The sequence below is a fragment of the Pseudoliparis swirei genome, chromosome 6 (assembly GCF_029220125.1).
Source record: "Pseudoliparis swirei isolate HS2019 ecotype Mariana Trench chromosome 6, NWPU_hadal_v1, whole genome shotgun sequence".
Lineage (NCBI taxonomy): Eukaryota > Metazoa > Chordata > Actinopteri > Perciformes > Liparidae > Pseudoliparis > Pseudoliparis swirei.
Window position 1 is genome coordinate 17,888,850 of NC_079393.1, and position 6,000 is coordinate 17,894,849.

Consider the following 6,000-nt stretch of genomic DNA (forward strand, 5'->3'; position numbering starts at 1 on the left):
GTAATCGTTTCACAGCCCTAATATATATATATATATATATATATATACACTGCAAGCAGTCATAGCAGTAGTATCAGTACTAGCAGACATTATATAAGAATAATTACTACTACTGATAATAATAATGACAGCAGCAGTGAATGACAGCAGCAGTGTATGATGATAATTGTTGGAAAAATAACTATTTCAACAGGACTGTGACCTTACAAATAACAGGATATTGGACTTTTATGGTGTGAAGGTCTTCCGTGGAGGAGAGCACCAGTAGGTCCAAATATTGATGAGCATTCTTCTTCAATCACTGATAAGAATAAGAAGTTGACCACAGGTATTTCTAAGAGAGGATAACTCATCTGCTTATCTGGAGCCTCATCACAGAGATAAGGGAGACCTGTTTCTGGAGAAGATAAGAAACTGCTGAGGCCGGTCCGGACCACATTATCTCCTGTGACTGTCTGTCACACTGACAGAGGCTCAGAGATGGATCTTTGACCAGCAACTTGGAAATATGACTTGTGCGTGAGTTTAACTCTTGCATGAATAAATTGCCTGATTTATGATTTTACACTTGGTGTCGAGTAAAATTATTTGAACAATAATAGCCTACAAACAGTAATAGTATAATTATGTTTTTAAATTAGGCATTTTTATATGTTGTGGATTTTAATAGATTGTTGATGGAAGAAACCATGAAGAACCATTTGCACCTGCCCCCGTACATTAACCTTTGAAGGCTCGGGCCAGAGTTGATGGCCTCTCAGGAGCAATCAGAAGATGTAGAGGGGTTAAGAGGATGTTCGAGGGTAATAAAGCAGGACAGTCTTCGGAAATATCCCACGGAGGGTTTCTTTAGGGGAAGAGGTTAATGCATGTATTGACATGTGTGCTAAGCCGTGCATATTTGAAACACTGCCTTCGGTGCTGGTGAACGGTACATATGTTTAAAAGAAAAGCCCAAACAAGAGAATGTTACTGCGTGCCCCCAAACAAAGGAACCCCGCCTGCTCGCACATTATCGCTATTTCCTGCCGTCTCTTTTATTCATTCCCTCTTTATCTTGTTATATCCGTATTCACTTTTTCCTGTTTCTCAGTTCAGTAGCAGCATTCATGCCGGCTTTCTGCAGCTGCTGTAGGAGTCAAACAATCACAGCTATTATAAATCATATTGATACTTCTTGCTGTGCAATTCAGTCACAGGCCTGCATATGGATGAAAACACATCAATACTGCAAAATTGCTTTGTGTGTTGAAACCCGTCGTATATTTATTCAGGGCTGTGACGTGTATGAATTGCTATCTTCCATTTTATATAGTCAAGCCATATCTGGCAGGTAATGGCTGCATAATACCCTACTCTGTTTAGATGCATGTATGTATTAGAGGGCTGAAGGGGCTGGAATAAGAATCCGAGGAACCAGAATGAGCTGCCATGGGCATGGTGGGTAGGACATGAGGTAGGGATAACATCATACGATAAAGTGATCCTTCCAACAAGTATTGCCCATACCAAAGGCTGATATACAGTATAATGTATGTACATTATATTCCTCTATTAAAACACATGAATGAGCTACTGTGGCTGCACTGGGTAACATTGAAAAACAACTACTGTTCCCAATGCTGCCTTGAGACCAATTTTCAAATAGTGAAATCTTCAGATGGAAATTTGGCAAGATAAAATGATTCGCAACCAATTTGGACAAGACTGGATGTAAATGTTTCAGGTCATAACCCAAGCAGAATACTAATAACAGAGCTGTGTGTGTGTAGTGCCAAAATGTTTTAGTTCAAAGGGGTTTCTCACACAGAGAACTAAGCACAGAGGGCTCATCCGCCTCACTGGAAAACTGGTGTGAAAACCTAAACATTTTGTGTAAGTCTGGTGTGAAGTATTTTGTCCCTTCCGCCTCTCCAGCTTTAACTATGGAGTTCTCATGGTAGCTTTTTCCCATCATTATCCAGGTACTTTGCTCAGGGCTACATCTCCGTTCCCAGGACAGTCAGGACTTGCCCATGTTTCTATGGATGATGCCCTGGGAGCTGACCAGGGCCTGTGAACAGACAGCCTCCCAGTCCAAGTGGACAGGACTCTCCTCGTGGGACTCGACTAAGCTGTTGTTCAACTTCAGTAAATGGGTGAAGGAAAGACAGAAAGTCTTTGATGGAAGTTGTTCCTGCAGAGTTCAACAAAGGTACTGTATTACTTTTGCATGCCAATTGTGAGATCATTAAGTGTTATAAATGGAAAGGTTTATATAAGGTTTATATTTATATCATTATATATGTATATATTGATATATATATATATATATATATATATATATATATATATATATATATATATATACAAAAGCACTTAGTAAGATCTGCTCAAAAAAGCATCTCCTTTTTGTTTGTCTTCATAGATATATATATATATATATATATATATATCAGAATCAGAATCAGTTTTATTGGCCAAGTAAGTTTGCACAAACAAGGAATTTGACTATGTAAAGTGTCTCTCAGTGCTTACACAAAATATACATTTCAACACAATACAATACAGAACAAACAAAACAAAACAAACAGTGCAGTACAGAACAAACAGTGCAAGAGAGAGCGCACCACCGAGGCAGCCATCCGCGGCGCCATCTTGGAATATATATATGAAGACAAACAAAAAGGAGATGCTTTTTTGATCAGATCTTACTAAGTGCTTTTGAAAGTAATTAAAATGAGAACTTTACAGCATTGACAAAGGATAAGTAAATTGGACATAGTAGGCCTAAAATAAAAAATCGATCTGAACAAAATTGCATCCTAAAATGTGAGTCTTGAAAAAAACATCCCTGCCCTCAAGATAACCTTGAGTAAGAACATGAAACCTGGCAAATGTAGAGACAAAGTAGCTCTGACGACCTCAGCTTGTGTTTCATCCCATAAAGTTTTTTAAAAATGTATCATACATTTTGAGCAGTCCAAATCCTGCAGTAAAGTAAGGGCTATATTTCTAAAATTGACGAGAACATTCATGAGAGTGAAATGTTTCCAAGTCAGGTGTTGTGTAATCACTTTTTGGCCCGTCTTTTGAAAACTCTGACTACATGTTATCGTCCAGCTGGTTGGGCTCATGGTTCTTATCAGTTTTAAAGGCAGAATTGTGAAGAGTGAAGGCGGTTTTCAGTTTTTAGTCACTGACTGGAAGCTCCGGCTCGGGTAGAAGCCCAGCCCCTCTTTACATAAACAGACATTCTGGGTGCTCAGCAGTGGGGCTGTGCATGTGGGGAATGTATGGCTGCAATAAACACAACTGTGGTGAGCTTTTAACACAAACACGCTGGCTTCATTATGAGCGATGATTTTATGTATCAAATGCAAGAAGGATACCCAACCGTCAGAAAAAAATAGATCACTTAAAGCAAAGTTCACTTTAGACCTGATCTGAAGGGAAGGGCAGCGGAGAAGTGCACGGCTGGATTAATAGTTACACAACCATCACTGCTTCAATGTGTTGTGGCTGGATTTCTTTCTCTTTGATCGATGCTGACTAACCTCTTAACCTGATCCTGTATGAACTTGTATCTCTCTCCTATCGGAGAGCTGGTGAGACGCCACAGGATACTCACACACAACCTCGGTAATCAAACACCCTCAAGACAAAGAGAGTTTGGATCAGAGTTCAATTCACGTAGAATTATTTGTAACCAACAGTTTCACAAATAATCCTGAGCTGGGTTATTAAAGACATCAACCTCCCTCCACATCCGTCTTTACCAACCCCCGAACAAACACATTGACATATTAGTCATACCGTCACACTCTATGCATGTGCCCCCCTGTCCACTCCCTCATTACATATTCCTCGTCACTCAGTTTACCCCCGTACATCGGTTCAAGCCGGTTACTTTAAGGAATGTGGCTGCTCTTGCTGACGTCTCCCCCCTGGTCACTCTCTTATCGTTATTGTGTCTGAGCATCCCGGTCCTTGGGCTACAGTCTTCTTTCTTACGGTTACTGGAACAGCACAAGGTCTCTGTGTCTATCTACGTCTGGCGTTCTTGTAACTCGTAGCAGGGAGAGAAATGTGTGCAAGTCATCTTTGCAGTTATTATATAACACTATGCACATGTATAACACACTTTCCTCTTTATCTTGTGGCAGAACACAATACTTGTTTTCTTCCACAAAGGTAAAACCTCAAATTTCGGTGCTCATGCTCCCACGAGAACACGGATGTTTTTAAATGCCACTTTATCGCATCCAATTCCACCAGAGATTTCTCAAAGATTACGTCCCTGATTGACAAAACATTCTTTTCAAGTTTATATCTCAAAAATATGGTGAGAAAGTGAGAAAGTTATATGTTCATACAATTACGTTCAATCACTGCAATCCCAGATCGTCTTCCTGCATGCTTTCAGCCGGTCCGCAGTTGCTAGGCTGTTGACACATTTCAAAAGACTACATCATTCCTGTTTATGCCAGTTAACTCTGGTTATTAACTTTTATAGTTGATGTTAAATACATTTCCCTCAAGACTTGACAAAAATGTACCGAAAAAAACAATGATTATTAAATATATGAGTCAAGTTCTCAAAGGTACGACTCCAAATGAATGATGATATGTAAATAGGCAATGTATTGCTCACACAACAAGCCAACTTTATATAGTGATGCTAAGTCAGTGTTTAAGTTCGGTAAATACTTGTTCTAGATTTCCGACGACTCAAAGCGCTTTTACACTTCACATTCATTGACCCATTCGTACACTGATGTCAGGGGCTACCTGCCCATCAGGACTCCAACTAACATTCACACACCGCAGGTACAACTTTAGGGTTGAGTGTTTTGCCCAAGGTCAATTAGCGGAGCCCGGGGTCGAACCGCCAATCCTCGAACTGAACCACAGTCGCCCACATTAAGACTTTACTGATCAGATTTGAAGCACTTCATGGGCTGGTTTTTAATTTAATTTTAGATCTATTTTTTTAATTGTAACCCAGTGCACAGCCTCAGATGCTCATCCTTCTGAAGGTCCCTCACCTTCAGAGCTTCCCGTCCGACGCTTAACAACTCTGCAACAGTTCTGGAAAGAAAGAAGAAAAAACAGCCTCTTCTCAAAATTCTGGACATTATTATTGCAGCAAACAACTATTTGCAATGTAAAGATATAGAGTAGTAATTTTATCTGGACAGAGAATGCTCTGGTTGCATCTGTTTGTGATGTCATCTGATCTTCTCCTGGCTTTGTTAACATTGCCGGGCTGGCCGCTGATGGTGTTATGTAAGTGCATGTGAACCCGACTGGTTTACTCGGGGCAGCGTTTGATGTGAGCTGATTCTTTGGCGTTAGATATGAGCTGGTTCACCGTAGACATGTTGAGATCTGTTGAGAGGCCATCGAAATGCTCCCAAATCTGAGACCTTGCATCTTTAACATTGAACTCAATTTCATTTTTACAGTTCCAGTATGTTTTTTGTGTGTATTTAATTCTGTCCCCTCTGATTTAATTTAATTTAGTTTTTGTAAACTCTAATGGCCTGATTTTACCCATCATTGGTATAGTTTGTAGTATTAAAAATCATTTAACCTTAGTTACTCATTATTATTTCATGATTATGAAATCCCCAAATTAAGAACAAATGTAGGTCAAGAGACCATATTCTCCATTGATGCTCCTTGACGTAAAGTAATATATTTGTATTACCTCCTCTGTCTATTCAGATTCACTTCTGAATAATGGAGGAGGGTCAGAATGGAAGTTTAATTGATTTAATTTGTGCACAGAAAAGGGAATTGATCTGTGAATAACATGCTCCATTTACAGTTGTGAAAACGGTGCTTCTCTGACCTGGATTAATTAGCCTCATGACACAAGCTCACTGTGTGTGTCATAGAGGAAAAGTAAGATGTTTTTTTTCCACACCACACCGATGTAATGATGTAGGAACCGGCAGAATATATCTGTTCACGAGTTTTACACTATGAGGAAAACATGATCCCACTGCACACGCC